Source organism: Corapipo altera, unplaced genomic scaffold, assembly GCF_003945725.1.
Source record: "Corapipo altera isolate COAL_440 unplaced genomic scaffold, ASM394572v1 76, whole genome shotgun sequence".
Classification (NCBI taxonomy): domain Eukaryota; kingdom Metazoa; phylum Chordata; class Aves; order Passeriformes; family Pipridae; genus Corapipo; species Corapipo altera.
This window is the reverse complement of record NW_020884964.1, coordinates 1,240,480-1,262,445: the sequence shown is the minus strand read 5'-3', so window position 1 is coordinate 1,262,445 and position 21,966 is coordinate 1,240,480. Positions and strand designations below refer to the sequence as shown.

General features: G+C 46.2%; 1 protein-coding gene across 2 annotated transcripts in view; it reads right to left on the bottom strand.

The window, feature by feature from the left end:
• LOC113957311 (phosphofurin acidic cluster sorting protein 1-like) overlaps positions 1-21,966 on the bottom strand; it is a 61,355-nt gene that overhangs the window by 20,663 nt on the left and 18,726 nt on the right. The gene's annotated exons all lie outside the window — the stretch shown is intronic.

The window sequence follows — 21,966 nt, the reverse complement described above, 5'->3', positions numbered from 1 at the left end:
AAAGTACCTGCAAGGAACTCTGTGTCAGGGAGCACAGGCCAAACACATCTTTACCAGCAACACCAGCCCCTGTGCTCCACGCTCCACGGCTGCAGACACTGGTACCTAGGACTTTTGTGGATATCAGTATGCTGGACCTGAGATTTAGGCCACCCTTCCTGGAGAACAGATTTGGCTACTACCAAACACATTTCTGTTGACACATTGTGCCTCCTGAAGGACCAAATCTATTCCCTCCTGCTTTTTTTATTTTTAAAGGAAAAAACCCTGCTCTTGCTCTGCTAATGTACAGGAACAGTGTAGAACAGCCCAGAGGTGGAATGACAGTGGAAAGGGAAGGACAAACAGTCAAACTGCAGGACAGGTTTAGAACTTAGTAAGCACTCATTTCCTACCATGTCCCTGCCCTCTCTTCTAAAATAATTTTAGCTTGTGCAGAAGATTTTCTGGACTGTGACTGCAACCCTGCTGCTCTGTCCTTCACATTTGGGTAGCAGGGCATGGTGGAGATGAGAATTCAGGAAGCTGGGAGCGCAGACAAGCTCTTGTACACTTGTTTGCCCAATGGTCTGCATTCCTTCAGCCAAAACCCAGGGCTACAGACCCCTAAGCCCTTGTATCCTGTGCACCCCAGCACTACAGTAAGTGATCCCATCTCTGTCCACCCTTCCCCTCTGAGCTTCTGCTTGTAGGAAGGGAGAAACCTTATCATCTGGGGCAGGTTTCTTCCTCCCCAGAAATACTTCAGCAAAGTTAGGAGTGAGCTGAAGGGAGCAAGGCCAAAGACAAAGAGGATGCCTCTTGGGCAGGGAGGGGGGACTAAATGCTCACCAAAAAGATGGAGTACAGCAACTACACCAGATGTACTAAGGGAAAGCTTGCAAAGAGGCTAAGCTTAGCTAACACCATCACTAACCAGTGCTAGCTTTGACTGTCCTTAGTCCCTAGATAAGCCACAAAGAGAAATGAGGCTTGAACGTGTAAGACAAGGACAGGACATCTACTCAAATTTTCCTTACAGCACTGATCTAGTTACCTGCATGGAAAAGTTATCCCCAAAAGATTAAAACTTCCATACAGATATGTAATCTTAATTTGAGGATATCTACCTGGCAGTTGTTCTCACTGTAAAAACACACTCCTCATCCAAACTAATCAATTCATTAGCTCCTCATGCTCTTCTCTGAGGCACTCAGGAGTTCTGTCAGTACCTGGTATTTTTTCTCAGGGAAGAATAAGTGCACACCAATCAGCTTTACTCATTTGGGCAGCTCTTTCACCTCTGATAAGGCAGTCGACAGCTTCTTTCTTCTCTCTCTCTGAAAGTTTCTATCCCTCTCCAGCTTTTAAGATCTCTTTCACACAGTGTGAGACACTGTACTCTGCACCTTGTCCTTCTCATACCACGTGCAGAAAGGTGGTTACCCCCTCCCACCCTCTGCTTTTCCTCCCCTGTAGCACTCAGAGATCCAACTACCTCAGGTATAGCTTGCAGCCTGCAACTCAAACCCTTCTCAAAACAGTGCTTTCTAAAATACCATTACCCTTCTGATAGGGATTAACATGCATGTTCTGGAGTCTAAATGTACTTATTTGCAGCACAAGAGCACATAATTTTTAAAAGGGTGCTCCTTTAGCAATTTGGCTGTCCCTGATGATCCTCTTTTGATCTGTTACCTAACCAACCCCTGCATCACCCAGATTTGTGTCACTGCTGGGTGTTCAGTGCCAGTACTGGGCAGTAGTGGGTCTCACACTAATCCCTGCAGATCTCTACAGGACAGGATCGATCCACAGTGATCAGAATGCTGCTCTGAACACTTCAGCCAAATCCCAGGGCAACTACCCCACGGTTTTGGCCAGAACTGAGCAGTGTGTGATAACCCCAAGTGACTAACTTTTTGGTAGATAAATTATAATTCTGGATTTACTTGTTCCTATAATTAAAGACAATAACTAGCAAATGTTCTTGACCTGTGGAACCACTGCAAGGACTTCCTCTATATCCAGTTGTGGTAAACATGACTAACATTCTGACAGCAACAGCGACTGGCAGCAACAAGGAAAATGAGCTCCAACAGGACAGTCTGACAGCCTCCTGGACCTCCAGTACTCCTACACTCCACTACTGGTTGTTTACTGGTGAGGAGTATTTTTCCTGGTATTATCTTAAAAAATGCTGCCTTCTTTTCATCACTAACTTGGATGGTCAGTCAGACAAAAATCCTCTTTCCTGATCATGGCTTTTCAAACACGCAACCAAAGAAAGCACCTCCTACTTTTCACTTGTTCCACTCTACCTCTTTATTCAACCCCGTACCCAGCAGGAGCACACATCCCTCCACCGCTACTGCCTGAGGAGGTAACAAGCAGGAGTATGTCTGCACATTCACACACCCAGCACTGCCACCACCCTCACCTAAGATGATGGTAACAAAAAGGAACACGTGCACATATAAACACACACGCATCCCAACAGCCCGGCTAAAGAGCATGTGTGTGTGTGCACCGACACACACACACAGACACACAGTACCTGGATGCACCTCAGCTAAGCAAGCACTGACTTTCAAGTTGGGATTCTGAACTGCAAGCAATTACATCAAAATAAGAACATGGGGAGCGAGAAGGGAAAAAAAAAGAGAAAGGGGCAAACGAGGAACTCAATGAGTTAACAACTCATTAAAACCATGAAGATGACATTTCCTGGAGTATGTTTTCAGACACTTAGGTCATACTTTGAAAACGGTCCCAAAAACATCACTCAGCACATTTCTTTTGCTTTTCTTTCACTTTTCTTTCCTGCTCCAGGTTGCAGCGTCCCAGCTGTTTCCTTCCTCTCTAGTTAAATGACAAATTTGGAGCTTTTGCTCTGAAGTCCGACTGAAACACTCATAACACTTTCATCAAGCTGGCCTGTGAGTTCATCTTGAAAAGCAAAGCTCCTGTAACACATACATTTTGTGAAGTTCAGCAGCAAAGCACTGCCTCCAGCGGTTTTTTGCAAATGCCAAGAGGTGACTGCTGCTCTCAGTGGACACACACACACAGTGGCTAGTTTTTTTAAGGAAACCTTCCTGTCTGAGTGGTCCATTCAGGACCACTCTGGGAGTCACACTCCTACCACCGCAGACTTTCATTGCTGGGACCAAAGCCCCTTCGCAGGGGGCAGCTCCATTGGACCCGTGGGTGCCCCGACTGGATCCCACCACACACTACACTGATTTAATCACAGGGCAGTAAAACCATAACAGCTTGAGCTAATGCCTCCAGGGTGAATCTTTGGGCTTTTTTACTGTGTTTTTAGCCTGTTACTTACATGCTCTTCACACCCCTTACATGTGCCTCTTGATCCAATGGTGATATTTGGTCTGGGGTCTTCTACTTCTTTATTTGGGTTCTACAGAGTCTCTGGGTGAACCAGCCACACAGTGCCACAGATGGAAGTGTCCTTTGTTAGGCAACAGGTCGGTGCCAGTTTATGGCTCCTTTCATGGGACACCAAGACATCTCCTGCCATCCAGGGCACAAACCTGCAGCTCACACTGCAGCTGCACACCCAGCTACCTGCACTAGGTGTACTCTTCAACAGGTTTATTGTTGCATTTTCAAGGTCAATGTTTCACTGAATGCCATATATCCCTAAAGCCCCCAACGTCAGTGGAATATAAACCAGAGGTATGGTTCTTAAGGCTCATAGAAAGCAAAGGAAAACAGGATGAAAATACATCTATGCACAGTACAGGATGTGGTACATTTTTTCTGCTGGCATCCTGAGGCTGTTCAGTGCTTGGCTTACTGACTACTGGTGAGCAGCATGTCATTCTCTGGAGAGGACTGTTTCACTGGACATTTGAACTGGTTTTTTTTAAGTGGCAGCAGCCAGGTTCCTTGGGTTTTCCTGTAGCTCCTTTGCCACCTACAAATGTTAGAACACAGCCACTTCTCCCAGCACTGGCCCTCTGCACTTCCTTGTCAACGCTACAATCCTTATTGGATGCACAGCCATGGACTAAGCCTTCAATAGAGGCAATTTAGTAGCTCTTCAATATTTTTCCTGACTTTGACAGCTCAGGTTTCCCTTTCAAGGTGATATTAAACTCTGAGACTGGGCTTCTGGAGAGATGCCAGATGTTCCGTAGGGCTCACAAGGTACGGGACGCTCCCGACAGTCCTGCACCCCTGCTGGAGCAGCACCTATTCCCAGTAAATGTTCCTGCTAGAGGACAGAACGCAGCTGGCCAGGACCAGACATCCTGGGCATGGGGACACCCTGCAGACTGGCTGGTCTTATGGAGCAGCTTGTAAAAGCAGTTTTACTCCCTCTGATCAGAGGGGTGTCCAGCCCTACAGCTCACCTCTGATAGTGGCCAAAGGGAAGGTGTCAAGGAAAGAGCACACCAACAGGGTGAGAGCAGTGAGATACCACCCAGAACGTGCCACAGCTTTCTGAAGTCAAGATACTCCCTGAGCCATAGTGGTATCTATGCATGAGACACCACTGATGCACGCAGAGGGGAGGAGAGACCTACTCCACTTTCAGAAAGCAAGTCCCTGTTGCCAGCAAACAGGAGCAATGAACTGGGACAGCAGCAGGTTCATCAGGCTCTGCAGCTCAAGCATCAGGACAGGTAGGTGGGCCAATTACAGACATACTGGGATGAAAGCCAACATCAGCCTGCTTTGAGAGCCTCCCAAGGGAAAGAGAGACAGAACAGTCAGGGCTTGCTAGCACACTCTTGCCACTCTGCCTTCTAGCAACTGCTGCAGCCTGGGAAGGGCAAGTAAAGCGAGCTGTGCTGAAGTGATGTAACACAATAGGATGCAGAGGCCAAAAGCCATGATAGCACCCTCTTGGGATCTCCAAGGAAAGAGCTACGGCCAGAATCACCAAACACCTGCTGTGTATCAGGTCCTTTAGCCAAGTTATGCAAGGTGATGTGCAGCACAACAGCCCTAGTGCTGACCAGCAATCCTCTCCTTGCCATGAGAGAGGCATTTTGGCTCCCCTACATCCTGGCTGACAGCAGCTTGCTACCAATAGCACGTCTGCCCTGTTGCTGGATCCAGAGCAGAGTTCTATTACTGCAAATTGCAGTAGGTTTGACTTATCCCAATTACCAAGTGATCTTCCCAAAGGAAATCCTAAAGCATGAAAGACAGGAAGACAAAAACTCCCCACGTTGTTACATCCCTTCATTTCCTGTAAAGCATTCACAGCTTATGGTTCTGCCTGCCTCACGAAATCCAAGATGTTTTCCCATGTGACTATTCCTCTCCTCTATCATCCCATCTCCTTCCAAGTGCCTCTAGACAGATGAAACCCAAGCCAACGCTCAGGCATCCCAGAGGACCAGCTGACACTCTTCTTCCTTTTGTCTTAGAGGCTTGTAACAGCAAAGGAATGTAAAGCCTGTGCTGAGAAGGGGATCATTCTCCTCACAGCAGCAACTTGGCCGCACTACACGGGAGCAGGACAGGCAAAGGCATGCTGGGAAGGGCAAAGAATTACAGTATCAGTAGGGTACACATTAGGAAGAGCAAGATGTCATCCTCAGTCAGGAAAAACGGGAGGCCAAGGGAAGAAAACAATGTCCTGAAAGCAGATACATCCACCTTTCCTTGTCTTCATGGCTAGCTGCCCAGTGTTCCTCACAGCTTTGTGTCCTGGTTAGCATGTGCCCCCTGGGATGGCCATTCAAGATAGACCAAAAAGAGGCCAGTGCAGGCCCTGACAGTGCAGCATATTAAATGGGACCTCAGCACCACTGTATTGAATTGGAGCACCTCTTTTTTTTCATTTTCCTATCCTCATGGAAAAGAAAGTCCACACAATCAATGCTGTTATCATCTGACTGGGAAGTCCATTCTTAACTGCATTAAACATCACTCTGTATGCACATTTATCGGGCATGCCCTGTTGCAATCAGCCCTTGGAAGGGTGCCTAACTCTTTATTCTCTGGGTAGATGATTCTGGTTTGGTCAGCAACTTGCCCTTGAGCTTGCTGCATCGGGCTGCTTTATTAAACACTCTGAAGCGTCTTTCCCACTGTAGGGACCACACACAGGTCTGCCCAGGGGCTCTGACTGCCACCCAGAGGCCTCCCAGGAACCGCCTGCTCTCCCATCACAAGCTCTTAGCACTGCTGTGTTCTCATATATGTATTTCATAGTATTGCAATACCACTGAGACAGCACACAGCCACTCCCAACAGATGCACAGGAAAAGAGCGGGTCACACCCCAAAGAGATGCAACAGTCACGACAAGGCATAACAGACATTCCAGGCTGGGTCAGGTGCACCAATGAGATAAGGAGGCTCAGATAAAGGACAAGAACATCAGACTATGTGCGTGTTTCAGCCAGTAGCAGTAACTACTAGTGATCACTAGCAACAGCTACCAGAGCTGCTTGCTGCCAGTGTGAAAGCAGCCAGGTGCGAGAGAGGAAAGCACAGATAGGTACTGGATTCACTGATTTGTCTGGAGGACATAAGATTCACTCAGCATTACAGAAGAGATTTGTTGGATTTATTTAGGTGAATATAAAAATCTTTCTAAATACCTAATAAGATGTACAAAATCATCCTCTTCCTCAGGGTTTTCAAAACCGGTATCTGACATCTGTAGCCAAACTGTAGCCAAAACTGTTTCTGGACCAGCCACTGCTTCCTTCACAGGAAGGTTTTAACGGGTTATGGTTTTGAAACACCCTTTTTAAAGATAAGCCAATATGCATTACTGACTGTACACCAGCCCTACACACATGAGGAGAGGTAGACAGACCAGTAGCAGTGCTTGTGCTCAGGGTGCAGAGCACTTCTCTTTCCAAGAATCTACGTCTACTACAGGCTGCTTTTGTGCTGCCAAAATGTTACCATGCCAGCAGTGCACACCAAAAAAGATCTGAACTACTCATAACATTGCATTTCTAATTAAAGAATGGCTGCTTAGAACAAGACCTAACATCAAGATCCCTCTGCTTGTTTGCTGCCCATGGCATAGTGAGGAAGTGGGGGCTGTTGCAAGCAGGAGGGCACTGATGCAGAGATCACGGCATCCCAAACCAGGACAGAGCAGGCCTGGCTGCAATGAAAAAACAGCTCTCAAACAAATGCTTGGCCAAGGCCATACACGAGTATTCCCTGTTCTCCAGTATCCTCACTAAGCACAGACAGCAGTGACACTCTCAAAACAGCAAATTTCCCTGGGATTCCCTCTGGTCAGGCCTGCAGCCAACTGCTCCAGAGCACATGTGCTCTCCTTCTTGAGGCTGCTGAGCCATCCTCTGGTGTTTGGATGTGCCTCGTCACATAGGCAAGTATATGACAACATCTCTGCAAGCAAATCACTTCTAAAAAAGACAAATGCTGCTTTCTCAGACCACTTCAAATGCAATAGCGGAGGCAAGTCAAAGATAAGCCTGTATTATGAAATGCTCCCTTCCTGTTCTGCGGCAGATTTCTTCAAGCAAACTGTCCTGTGCAGGCTCCACAGCTAGAGACAGGTCCACAGTTTCAGACTCAGTAATACAGGTAGCCTCGAAAAGAAGCAGACCACTCTGGTCTATTAGCTGTGTGTGTTGTGGACTTGTGTCTGTGACACTACACAGCAGACAAAAAGACTGCTAAAGTCAATATATAACCTAAATGCCACTCCTGACTTGAGGACTGCTTTCTCCCGATCTGCCCTGCTGTGGACTGAGAGATCCCACGCGTTTTGCCAGCTTGGAGAGCAAACCACATACATCCTTCCCCTGATCTCAGGGGACATTCCTGCTAATGCAGCTAGTCCCACTGTAGGAGGAAAGAGTAGCTCCTACCATGATGCCAGGCCTACCTAGCACCACAAACTCCCAAACAGGATTAGTACTGCCTGTGTATGCAGCCAGTGCAGAACTGGGCAACGTGAAACAGACCACTACAACCTGTCAGCATTGGCAAGGCTATTCCTGCCTCTCCTTTCTAGCAAGTCTCTTCTCTCCAGACAGAATTCAATATAGAGCTCTGCTCAGCCAAGTTGTTTCCCAATAGGTTTATAACCTCTCTGATGCACAGGTCTCTTAATCTACTGATCCAGACCAGTGAGGCCACTGTGTGGACCACACACAACAGACCCTTGTCTGAAAAGTGGGGAAGCCACAAAAGGACAGTTGTTAAAACCATGGAAGAGCAATCATTCTGTATTCAGTGTCAAAAACAAGATCGGAGGGTGGAGTGGAAACCCTGAGATCTGCCTAGAAAGACACTGTTGGTCTGCTCCAACCTGTCACTGTCACAGACATGCCAGAGCTATCTGACATCCCACAGCGAGGAGCTGCAGCTTACCTGGCATTACAGAGCAGCTTTTCTCTTAGCACAGAAGTGCCTGCAAACACTCCAGTGTGCATTGTTTCTCCTCGTCAGTCAGCTTCAAAAATAACCCCTCCTGGAAGAGACATCCATCTTGTCACACCACTGCAATCCATAGTTTCTGAGCTGTTTCTACCCAACCATGCATGCTTTTTTGAGGCAGAGATGCCACACAACCCATGCAGCTGGAGTGGAAGTGAGAAGGCTGTACATGTTGCTACGGCTCACACTAAATTCCCTAGCTCAGGGGTACTATGGTGTCTACCAGAAAATCTCAGCAATAGAAGAGTGCTTTGTGTCCAGGTCCACTATGCCTGTAATATCAAGCTCTCTGAGAGCAGGCATCGAAAATCATGAACCAGCTACACTGCAAAAATAGAGGAGCTGTGTCCAGGGAGCAGCCTGAGCTCCAGTGGGCCAGAGCAGAGGCATTTTCTCCTTGGGGCCCTCTCCAGGTGAAGCATGCAGGCAGCTGCCATTCTCAGTCATTCCTGCTCGCTGGCACTCAACCAGCAGGCTGCCAGGCTGTCCAGCAGACTGTCCCTGCTCTCCAAGGTGCTGCAGCTTGGGCTCAGCAGTGTCAAACAGTTATTCGCAGGCCGGCAGGGCCCTGGGAGTCCCAGAAAGCAGCGCACGGACTAAGCAGATAACACTCCATGCACCTGCAACTGCTCACTTCCAGCCACTGTCCCAGTGGAACAGGACATTCTTTCCAAGGATCACTGTGCCCACCCATCACCTCAGCAAGCTGCAAGCAGAGCCAGGAGCTATTGTGGCAGATGTTTCGTCTAGCAAAAGGGTCCATAAATAACTTTGTGTGACTCCTCACCACAGCCTGTATTACAGCCACACTGGGCACAGGCAGGCATCCAAAGACACCCTGGCCAAGAAAATTTGAATTTGTAACATACATTAGAAGTTCAACATCCTAACAACCACTTTGTCTCTTTAAAGCACAGTTTTGTAGTGCTCACTGAAGCATCAGAGTGCCTATTGAAGAACTCAGGAAACAGAGGGACGGGTGGTTTATCATACAGTCCCTTCCCACCCACCCATGGGAATCTGTGGCTGAAGGGAAAGGATTTCCTGCACAATAGGTGCACACAAAACCACTTGGTGCAACGGAGGTGTTCCTTTATGCCCATTATATGGGCATATGCTGGCCTACATGTTCAGATGCATCGCCCTTGTTTTCTCTCTAAGTACTCTGAATTTTTATACAGGAGGTCGTTAAGCATTTCTGAAATGAGTCATCCCCAGCTCTTCTATATAGTCTTTTAGAAAAACATTTGCCAGTGCACATACCTTGGGACTGGCCCACAGGAAGCTCTGCACCAGCCAACTAAAGCAGAAGAGACAAAATGTGGCTTTTTTGGTTCACTGATCAAACTGTAAAAGAAGCCTATAAAAGAAATAAAAGCCAGTTCCAGCCCAGAATAATACTAAAAAGTTTTAAAAACAGCCATGAAGGGACAGCTTTGAATTTGACTCTATCTAACAGTGGTTAGTAAGGGCAGGAAATAAGACTGCAAGTGACTGAAATTCCAGCCAATTACAATTTTTAAGAGGACAAAAGTCAAGGGACAACAACATCAGAGGAGAAAACTTAACTAAAAGCCCAGGATCTGAACATATCAAAAGTGTACCACTTAAGGCAAAAACCTAGTACAGAAATATCTGGCAGTTCCTTAACAGAAACACTGCTTGCAGCTATAAATAGGCTGCCGGTTCAAAGAAGAATGCCCTCCTTGGAATAATCCTGTACTGAGAAGAGGCAGAGAAAGCTGTTCTCCAGGGAAAGCCAGATACAAAACCACAGGATCTTTTGTTAGCAGAATTCCTTGGATGCAATTGCCCTACTCCTCCCTCATGTATAAAAGATCAACTGGAGATTCTACAGATCGTCATCACTGCTCCTTATCATAAGAAGCAGGATCAGCCCAGATGTGGTATGGAAGATGGAGGCACAGAGGTTGAGGTGAGAAGAGATACCAGCCCACAATACCTGGAGATCCAGCAACTATCCAGAATCCTGGAAGCTGCACAGAGTATCTGACATGCTCAGAGCACCTAGCCTCACAATCACAAGCCAGTAGCATGGCCAGCAGTGGCAGAGCCAGGGATGTCCAGTCCAACAGCCTGCAAAGCCTGCACTAGTTTAGGTTTTATAACATGCACTAAAATTGCATTGGCAAATTTAAATATAGCTTTACAAGAATAACCCTTACTTAAAATTAGAATGCAATTAGAGAAACATACAGGTCAGTCAAAGTTGGATGCACTGCACTTACTCTTGCCCTCATCAAGAACACACACAACCTGCCATCCTTCACACTGCAGCAGCCAAAGCACATGCCCCATATGGACAAGCCCTGCCTTAGCTGAAAGACAACTTGCTTCTCAGAAGTAATTCCAACACTGTCACAAGGCACAAGTTGATGTGATCACACCCTAGTCAAAAGTGAATACTCTGCATGACGAAACCATCCTTGTTCAGTGCTGGATTTTAGTGAGTTGCTTCTGAAGCTTGTTTGCATCTGCACCCAACAGTACCTAATTATCCCACATATCCCAAGTGATCCAACTCATGTTCAGCGTCAAAAGGGCTTTTAGGCAGCATCCAACCTGGTTTGTGTCATCAGAGAAGATAAAAGGACAGTATGGGAACAAACAAACAGCACAATCAAAGTGACCTATCTCAGTAAAATAAACCAAACTGGCTTTTCCCATCTTGGAAGCAGATCAGCACTTACTGGAAGTAGCAAACTGAATAAATTTCTTTCACACTTGAGGCAGCTATACAACTTGGCATCCAGTTGGCTACTAGCTATGCACATTCACAAAGAAGAAGAGATAGGTTTAGACCTATCTAAATGCTGGTTGCCCTCAGCAATGCAAGGACAGGTTTACCTACTACAACAGAAGAGGTTGCTGTTGTTTAAAAGGTTTTTCCTCCATCAAGCCTTATGAACAGAGTTAGATGTACTTAGGTACAACCATTCTTAAAAGGAAAACATTTTTGTTCTATTGTATCATGGTCAAACAGTACAATGGGACAACAGGATACACTGTTGCCCCCCAAAACTTGTCAGTCCATACCCTACAAGTCCAGAAGGCTGTTAAAAAGCTCATCTCTAACGTAGCAAAGCCTCAGACACACAAGAACTACGATGCCACACTTGCCAATGTCTTCTGCAGGCTGCAAGTCACTGCTTCAGGTAGTGGCACAGGCTAAGCCCCTCCTCGTCCATGTCCACACTTCACTCCCTGCTGTGGCAAGCTCATGCAACGTATAGCGATGCACAAACACAGCCCACGCAAATGCAAGCATGCCCACAGCCGAGCTCTGCTCTTTCCCTGCCTTTGCCAGACCATCAGCAGTGTACGTCCAAAGGCCCTTTGCCAGGCACCACTCTATCTCCAGTACAGTACACGCAGCCATGAGAGCCAGATGGATATGGGAGGGAAGGCCAACTCCCAGGCTGGCCTGGGATGTGCCATTGCTGAGAGAAGACAGATTAGGGTGCAGTGGAAAACATTCTTCCCATCAGAACACCCATCTGACGGGAGTCCTGCAGCAGCAATTACACATTTTTAAAGACCTGTCAGGTAAGAGGAAAGAGAACCACTAGGAGTACTACTACACTCCTACTGGGAGAATTAACTGTGCAAACAAGAGTTACTCAAGCTCGCCAGGTTGACAGAACTTGGACAGCAATGCTGAGCTCCCATTACACCTGGTCTGAACCAGACTCAGTGTTTCTTTGGCTGACCAAATTTCCTTTCCACTAGTGGAAGATGAGCAACAGCAATACTTCCACACATACCACTCTGAGAAGTGTCTGAACCTATACAGCCCCCAGTTTCCTCCCTGGGAGGAAGTAACACTAACACAGAGACTTTTCAGCAGAGAGCTTCCCCAAAACATGCACAGCTACACCAGACATTCTCTCCATTCCTCCAAGAATTCCTCCCAAGTTCCCACAGGCACATTCAGTTGTTGATGTGCAAAGAGACTGGCACAGCACACCACCCTTTGCAGGACAGCTGGATGAGCACAGGGTCACAGCAGGAGAAAGCCACAGTGCCACTGCTGCAACACTCAGAGCGCTCTGACATGCTGGTCTCTACTGTTGTCAGAGTCCCCACATTCAGATCCCAGCAGTTTGAGATGGGAGGGGAGAGCCCAGAGTTTGCTTCCTGCAAACAGATTGACACAGCAGAGCCCATGAGTGTTGCTCCCCTAGCAACCGAGAGGGCAGAGAGAAAGTCTTTTGCAGCTTTCTGTCTACCAGTGTCTGCACCAGTAGCTACATCCCCAGCACACAGAGGAGGCACCACACACAATCCTGGGGACAGAACACCTTTTCTGCAGCCATGCAGAGTGTGAGCAATACTGTTCTTCCTGAAAATTATACAATATACATATATATAACGTTGTTGGACAACTTTAACTGCCCCTCTGAAAACTAATGACTGCACAATCTGTTTTTCTTTGATAGACAGGTCCTTAAGAGGTATCTGAGCAAGAATAGCCTGCAGATTCACCCTAGGAGGTGATCTTAGTGAAGGACTCACAGATCAGACAATGGCTCAGAATGACCAGAAGAAGCCCCAAGGAGAACCTGCTCCAAATGACTATTCAGCTCTTGAATTGAAGACACACACAACATGCACAATTGATGAATGGGTTCTTGGAAAAAGGGTAGGCAGAGTAGAGACAGTCAGCTGAGCTCAGCAGAAAGAGATGAACTTCCAAGACCTGTTTCCAATGTCCTCTCAAAATACTCTGGTGACCAGTGACCCAGGGGAATGGCATGAAGCTGTGCCAGGTGAGGTTTAGGCTGGATAATAGGAAAAGGTTCTTCACCCGGAAAGTAGCTGGGCACTGGAACAGCCTCCCCAGGGAAGTGGTCATGGCACCAAGCCTGCCAGAGTTCAAGAAGTTTATGGACAATGTTCTCAAGGCACATGGTGTGATTCTTGGGGTTGTCCTGTGCAGGGCCAGGAGGTGGACTCCATGATTCTTGTGGGTCTCTTCTAACTCAAGATATTCTATGATTCTGTGATACTGCAGACAGCTTGAAATCTCAGCATCCTCAGAATATTTAAAACGCTGCTGGACAGAGATCCAAAGCATCAGAAAATTCACACCTGAGATCTAGCTGCAACTTAGCCAAGAGGCCAGACACAACCAAACAGATCAGCATGCTCGTGTCCAAGAAGTTTGATGCATCTGTAGTCTGGAAATTCATATTTTACTCTGGAATAAAAAGTCTTCAGCAGCTGTGAGATGCAGCCACTGTTTCCTTGGCAACAGAGATGGCAGGATATCTCTCCCCAGGGCTGCTTTCTCCCTGGAGAGTCACAACCAGGGCAAAGTGCTAAAAGGGCACCCTTGGATCTGATCATTCCTCAGAAGGCACCCACAGCACCCCTCTTCAGTCTAGCACTCTGCTACTGGCAATCAGTTGCTTTCACAGGAGGTCAGCAGCACTGGACTCTTATAACACTCGACAGCTACAAGTCCAGATACCACCTGAAGCTCAAGAACACTGCCAAGGTCTCAACATGCTTCTGGGCCTGTAGAAGACTTCCAGGGTCTGCATCCAAAGGGTGAGCAGCTAGAAATAAAAGCAATAATTAAGACTGCAGAATTAAAATAAAACCCACATTATCCGAATCAGGAGCCACTATTCTTAAAATTAGATATAGGGATCCTTGCTCAAACTGGAACACTACATCCACAGCAAGAACATCCTAGGCAGCCCTAGTCTAGGTGCTGTTTGTCAAAGGGATCCCATCAGAACAGTTATCTTAAGACTTGGACCTTTAACTTAAGCTTTTCATTAGGCTGCATGGATATCTTGGGGAGGGTTCAGCCACTCACTGGACCCCATGACTAGTACAGAAACAGCTCAGAGTTATCCTACCGCTGACATCTGTGATCTATGATTTTCTGTGCCCTGATACACACACGCACTGGCAAACAAGTCCTACACTGTTCCCATCACATTAGCACAAACCCTCCACTGCCTCCCCTGCTTGGTTGAGGACCTCTCTGAGGAAAGCCTCAGCAGCACCCGACACCCTTTACCTGAGCCAGGCCATGGCCACACAAACCCCTGATGTTCAGCCTCAGAGACCATCTGTCCCAGATCAAAGAGTAAACATGATCACAGCCAACTGAGACACCAGAAAGAGATTTCTTGCAGACAGTTTTGACTAACCACAGCTGGCTATGGAATTTGTTTTAATCCTTACCAGGTGAGGAAACCAGCCCAAACTATTCCCCCTTTTGTGGCTGAGCAAAAGACAGACCTGCTGCCAAAAGCCTACTGCTGCTGAAGATGCAGTTCCTCCAGCACCTCTCCATGCACTACCAGATGATCCTAAATTTGCACTGTGACACAGTAGAAAGGAGTCTTGGTCATGGGTGTCTGACCTACAGACGTACAGCCAGGGAATTAGAAGGAAGGCTGGCATACACACTGAGGTTTGGCTATTGCATTCTATTGTAAAAAGTAACAAACTCTGAGCATGTAGCTTAAAATTTAAATGAAACCTAAATCAAAGACAGAGTGAGTTTCTTTTGTAGCAATACACCAGTCTAGACTGCTCTTTTCTCTGCAAGCAATAGGATTTGTTACTGAAGCATGAACTGATGTTTGCAAAAACACACTAGTGGCAGCCTTCCACAGCTATTAACCTTTCTTAGCCTGCCCGTTTTCGCCTGCCACTTCAACAGTCTGTGTTCACAGAGGCCTAATAGGCTATGATTCTTCCTTCAAATGCTGCTGAAATCCTTATCCTGGCTTTGTCTGGAGGTTTAGACTTACTGGGGACAGGTGCTGATTTTGTCAAGATTGTTCAAAAGAGCCTATTAAGCTTGCACTGGATGCCTACAAAGAACAGGCCTGTGGTTCCAGGGAATCCCTTGACTGTGCTCACTGTCGCTTCCTATCATGTTCAGCTAAGAGAAAACAATTGAGGAAAACAATGCACAGAGCAGTGAGGAATACTAAGCAAGTGCTTTGCTATCAAATTCATGGAGCTGGGAGCTTTCCAGAGGAGATAACACAGCATTGATCTGTTACTGCAGAAAGGGCAGACACAAGGCACTGACACAGCAAGACGCAGCCATATGGGAGCTTACAAGAGCAACATGTTTCAAAGGTGGAGTGGAAAATACAACTTTACTGTCCCAAATCAGGATTTACATTTACCTGGTGAGATAGAAACAGCCTGCTCTCAAAGCAAAGCAAAACTGCATCAAAAGCTGACCTCGAACTATACCAACAGTGCAAAGAGCATCCTGAGGAATAAGAGACAGGACACCATTTATCATCTCCCAGACCCTCCTCTGTCCAACAGTGAGTAAACAAACCAACAAGTAGATAACTATTCCAAGAGAGGACATCTATGGAAGACTGATTTCATGGCAGACACCAGTTGCTTCCAGCACTGTAAGCCAGTCTCACCATCCCAGCAGACACACTGACCAATTCCTCCCACTCAGAATTTGCCTCCAGCCTAGTGATCGCTAAAGTGTTGGCCCCGAGCGCTGGCCTTAAGTATCTCTTGCACTCTGCTCCAGCTCCAGCACAGGCTGCCATGCTGTAGGAAGGAGGTGGCCAGCAACATTCACATGTCCCTGACAGGCTTATTTCCAGTTGCCAGAGGGCACAGCCACAGCACAATTAGGGTGGTGCTGCCAGTAGGATTTCAGGATGTGCCAGGCAGTAAGGGTGAACAGACTGCTGACACAAGTCACCCACATGCATGATATTCATTCATACAAGCCAATTTCAGGAAGAGTTGAGAAAGTTATTATCATTATTTCTACCTTTGCCTGCTCAATCTTGTTGTCCTAGTTACCAAAGCCCTGGTGACTAAGGCAACCAGCCTTGGCAAGTAAGAGGCAGAATGGAATGAGATGGAATAAAAATATTTAAGATGACTCTCAAAGAGCAAAAGCAGAAACAAGTAAAAGCAAATCTATGCCCCCAGAATCACTCCCAGTCCCTTGGTCTACTACATTTCCCATCACCTCCACAGGAGTTCGAGAATGGACACGCAGGTATGTCTGTGACATACCCAGGAGACACAAGGTGGGCTGCAAACCCAACTCAAATGTGCCAGAGCTCCCCTACACACTCCCTCTTCACACAATGAGTTAACTGTACAGACACCAACATATACAGAATTGTGCCCAGCCTGAAGATCAGAACTTGTACTGCCATTCAGGAAACATCTCTTCTCTACTGCTGCCTGTGCAGCATCCAGACTCCATGTTCATAATGTCCTGGAGCATTTCACACAGGCATTTCAAGGCACCTCCATCTAGGAACTGAGTAACATGACACTTCTGTGGTTCTGAGATCACTACCAGTTCTGCAAGAATCCCAGTCCTGATTACATATTTGCTTCTCTCTTATTTTTATCACAGACACACAATACCCAGAACATCTCATGCTCAAGGCTATGTAAAGCTAAGCCAAAAGTTACTTTAAGTGAACTATGTGACTTGGAAAATATAAAGAGAATAATGACTGCAGTGACCACATGCCACAAAATTCTCAGATAGGCATGTCCATTGGCAATCATCCAGGCTCAGAAAAATACCTGTATTATAAGAAAGCACCATTTACCAGCACTTAAACCATGCAAGGGGTTGAGGTGATCTGGTACAAAAAACGTAGCTGAGAGTAAGGATGCTGAGATTAACCTTCTGCTAGAAAAAGATCAACCTGCCACTATTAATTTGAGGCTACTGAACCCTCAGAAGCTGCAGAAAGACTTTGCAATGTCTGTGACCAACACTAGGCTCTATCACCTTCATCTGCTAGGTATACGGGAAAGTAACCCCATGTGTCCCAGCAGGCATTACACCCTGCTGACTAGCCAAGACATGGAACGAGTTCTGACATAACATCACTGAGAAGCGTGATGGGCAGTAAACAGGCTAAGTCCAAACACCTTCATGCTTCCAGCTTCCCTAAGCCACCAAAAGAAGCTGATACTTCTGCTGTCCACAGTCCAGAACCCTGAACTCTAAACTCTTATGATCCTGACCCAAGAGCATATAAAGCCTGAAGTATAAGCAACTCTTGCTGTCTTGGAACTCCCAAGTAGCATTTCACTAGGTTTAGGCTTCTCTCCACAATTGCTGCTAAACTTAATATATATATAAGAGAAAACTACGTGCTTTATACTTTAATCAAAACATCAGTTATGCAGAACCTGTCGGACTGAAAAATAAAAAAAGGAACAGCTTTTGACAAACACTGCATGTTTGGCTTGCCCTGAACCCTAAGTAGTGCTGGATACCTCACAAGAAACATGAAAACAAGACTATGCTGAAGAGAAGACAAGAAAATTTCAATCAAGATATGCATATAATAACCCGTGATGAATAAAAATAAGGCAGTGTTTAAAAATTGATTTAAAAGGAAAAAAAAGATACTTTTATCCCTCTCCAACCCTTAACTTCCCTATATTACACCTGTCTACCATTTAATTAATCAGCTGCTTATCTTTTAAAAAACAGACACATAAAATGGGAAGTTTCATTTTCTCCCTGGTGATTCACATTGCCACACTCAAAGAGATTTCCACCAGGCATCCTCATGAGAAGGTGTGGAGCTTCAGAAGAAAAATTACAAGCATGTAGAGCCAACAGGGGACAGTTCTGCACAGACTACACGTTTCAGCGAGGACCTCGGCTAAGAAGCTCAGGTCCTAAGTTACTTTGAAAGTTTGAAAAATTCTGCCTTCAAAGGGCTTAGCTCAAGGCCCTGCTTGAACTATGTTCCACTCAAACAAACTTCAGAGGAAGGAGTTCACTTGCAGCAAGTACTGTTTTAAGAGCCATGTTTTTGTTTAAGTTATGAATATTTTTTCACCTAAAATGAAAACAGCACAGAGTTTTCAAATCAATCTGACCTAAATGCAATAGGGCCAGGACACAACAACTTTAACCACTTTTAAACTACAACTACTTTAACTATGGCAGGAATAAGCAAGCAAAGGCAACAGGGAGGTTGCAGAGAGGCAGCAGCTCTCGCTCATCTGTCGAGAGGGAGGGAAGGAAGGCAGGCACTGTACTGCAGCTCTGCATGCTCTCTGGGAAGACGGTGCTCTCTGCCCTCACCCTTTCAGAGGCTGCTTAGCTTGTCCAGCAGGCAAAGTGCCCCAAGACCCAGCCCCCACTCCCCCTCTCCCAAGCAGGATGAATAACAAAGCTTATTGGGAAACCAGAGACCGGGCAGGGGCTTGAGGGAACCTATGCAGGTTGCCACAGCAACTCCACAAATACATGTCACCAGTGACCACCATACTCCGAAAACTCTGACAGCAAAGCCCTTCTAGCACCTAGATGACAGGCAGTTATCCTGCTTTCTGGCAAGAGGATTGCAAGTCTAAGTAAGATCAACCCAGTTCAGTCTTAATGAATGGAAGATCTCCAAGGGACACCAGAGCAGCCGGCACATCCGGTGCAGGCCTGGCATCCAGCAAAGCCAAGCTGTGAAGGTATTATAAGGCAGATCGTTGAACTGCCACTATGATTGATTCCCCAAGTTTTTTCATTTCAGAGAATGACACACTGGAGATCTTTGAAGACTACACACAGGAGCTTCAGAGCAGCACATGTGTGATGTGCAACACAAACAGATTTTTCTCTGTTAAAAAGTAGCCTGAGCTGCTTCAGCACAACAGGCATTAAAAACATAAAACTAGACCTACTGGAGTGAGTAATCCTCAGAACTACTTTATAAGGGCTGACAATAATTCAGAGCACAGCAGTCTTCCAGCATTTTCCAAAATTATAGAAATAAAACAGGGCATTTTCCCTTTCTTATTTACATCATCTCTCAAAGCCTGAACTCAAGTACCTGATATTAAACACCTGGCTTAAGCCTCAGTCAGACAACACTGCCATCCCTCTGGCTCGCAGCACTAGCAAGAGTTATAGGCTTGATGCAATTGCTTCTGCCAACCCCTCTGAGTGCTTGTAACCACCATGTAGAAAGAACAAATTATTCCAACAATTGTAGAGGTAACCTGAAACAAGAGACTCATCTACCACTTGCATTTCTGCTGCTGTGACTTTTACCTCTCTCTAGAATATCCCAGTTTGACGGCAAGCCCAGCCTCACTTTTGGTGATGCTGTGGAATGCCAAAACTCTACAACTGAACACAGGTGAAATATAATAAATCCAAGATGTGAACGCATTTAATTGACAAAGAAAACATAAGATCTATGGCTCAATTCTTCCCATAAGAAAAGAGATTTAACCCAGCAATGTGAGCGGCTATGAAATACAAGGAAAAAATCCAGAAAATACAGGTGACAACCAAACTCTTCGAACAGAGATCAGGCACACAACTATGAGAAGCTCCTGCAGCAGTTACAGCCATGTCTGTTTTCAGGTTTGCTAGCTACATAAAGCACACAGTACCTGTCCCTGGGTCTCCATGAACAGGCTCTGTGTACACACCCTGTGTATGAAACAGCACCCCATGTCTTCAGAGTAATGCTGCTTACTCCTCAAAAGGCAGGCTGGGACAGTCTCCCACAAGCTAGTACTATCTGTTCAAAGACCAGCTGCTCACAGACACCAAAGCACTGGGTTTCAGACTCAAGGTCAATTTCCCCTCTGTAAAAAGAAACGTTTAAAGGAAAGATTTCAGTCATAGAACAAAGACTGGGGGGATGGGGTACTTGTTAGCTGCTTCTGGCACTTGTTTCTTGAGTCTGCACTGCTTCTGATAAAGCTGCTGAGTGCTATTGATAATCTGTCCAGCACAAGCCTCTGACTGAGAGCTGCACTCCTGATTGAACTGTCTCCAAGCACAAGATTTCAAAGCCCTGTGAATATCCCTGCCACTCACCTGCTGAATGATGTTTGCTTGCAGTCCCAGGTACACCATGGCAATTTGAGCTTAAAACACGACTGTGCACAGGAAATTTTGTAACAGCTTCAAACATAAAGAGAAAGGATGATTTCTTACACAACACTACAGCAATGCCCTTGGGAATCCCTATGCTTCAGTGTAACTTCACTGTGCTTTGGTGCTATTGGAAGAGCCTTTCTTACAGTTAAGAGACGTATTTCCATCTCTGCAGAGAATTTTTTTCAAGGAGTCACCTGGAAAAGGTGCTAGGGAAGAGAACACTTGTTAACATACCCATTAGAACTGGCACTCAGTGAGAAATACCTTATTCATGTTATCCATGCCAAACACTGTTAATTGAAACCAGCACAAAACAAAATGTAAAGAGGACTACCTATTCACGTTAATCAAAGGGAAAAAAACATATTTGTGAGCAAATAAAAAGGAGGGTTTAATCTGTTCACACTAGGGCTAAATTAGAAAGACCTTTTCCTTATACTGCTGCTCTAACCTCCTTCCTTCCCCCCCACAGCACAGTTCCATTTTGTGGACCTTATGCTGCAGGTTGAGCCCATTTGAGAGGGCGCAAAGGGCAGCATTGAGCAGGCAGATATCTGGGGTGACATCACTGCCCACAACCAGCTTCTCCCAGGATGCCCTCAGGAGTCCAGGCAGTTCACTGCCAGACTAATTTTCAGGTCCTTGTAAAAGATGCTCACAGAAATCAAATATCACCCCAGTTCTTCAGGAACACTGACATCCCTTTCAGAGGGTACAGGCAGAGAAGTTGGTGAACCAAGCCAGCAGTCCCCACCACCAGAAGCTAATGCTGTATTCTCCACTCCCTCTCATTCCCCACCACCACTGTGTGTTTGAGTACACGATGAACTGACTCAACCTGTTAATCCAGCAAAGAACAAACCTGAAAAATAATGAGTTGTTTCCTTCCAGGCCAGCACTGAGATAGCTTGCCACATTATCAAGCATGTGCTGGAACTAGTGCCAAGCTGCAAGGCTGGGACTGCCAATTTGTACCATCCCTGGTGTCATGCTGAGTGTAGGTACACTCAGGCCCAGGATTTGGAACTGGACCTGAGAAAGGAATAAAGCTCTCCCACCTTCTTTTGAAATAACCCAATCAAAGCATGAATCACCCACAGGAAGCACTTGTAATGCCAACTATACCTAGCACCCCAGCAGAAAGGCATGTAACTCAGGGAGGCTTCCAGTTAAGACAATGGCAATTAGACACTTTGGAGTGCCTATCATCTTTCTAGTTCTAAAGCAGCTTCATGAAGGCAGTACTGCTGGCTTTGAGTAGGGTTTTTTCACCTATTTTGTCCTGGGTCAAATCCTGCAACCCGCTCCACAGATTTCTATTGACAATGCTGGCTGTGCTGTGATGAGAGCTCACACAATAACTTTGGGCCATGCATGCCAGCCACTTGCACTGCAACACATGAAAGATGACAAATCATTTGAAAAGATACTTATGAGAAAACCATTCAGTGTTAAGAATTAACCTGTAGCCCTCTAAAGAGGCTACATGTTAAGGCTTCCCACTGGGGTAGGGTTCCACATTTTTTAAGATTAGAAGGGCCATAAGTCTTTAGAGTCTGTCTGGCCTGAGCTCCTGTAGAGCATACACAAACAACATATTTGCTCAGGCAAACAGAAAATGGCAACACACCAAAAAGCCACAGCGGAATGGTCCAT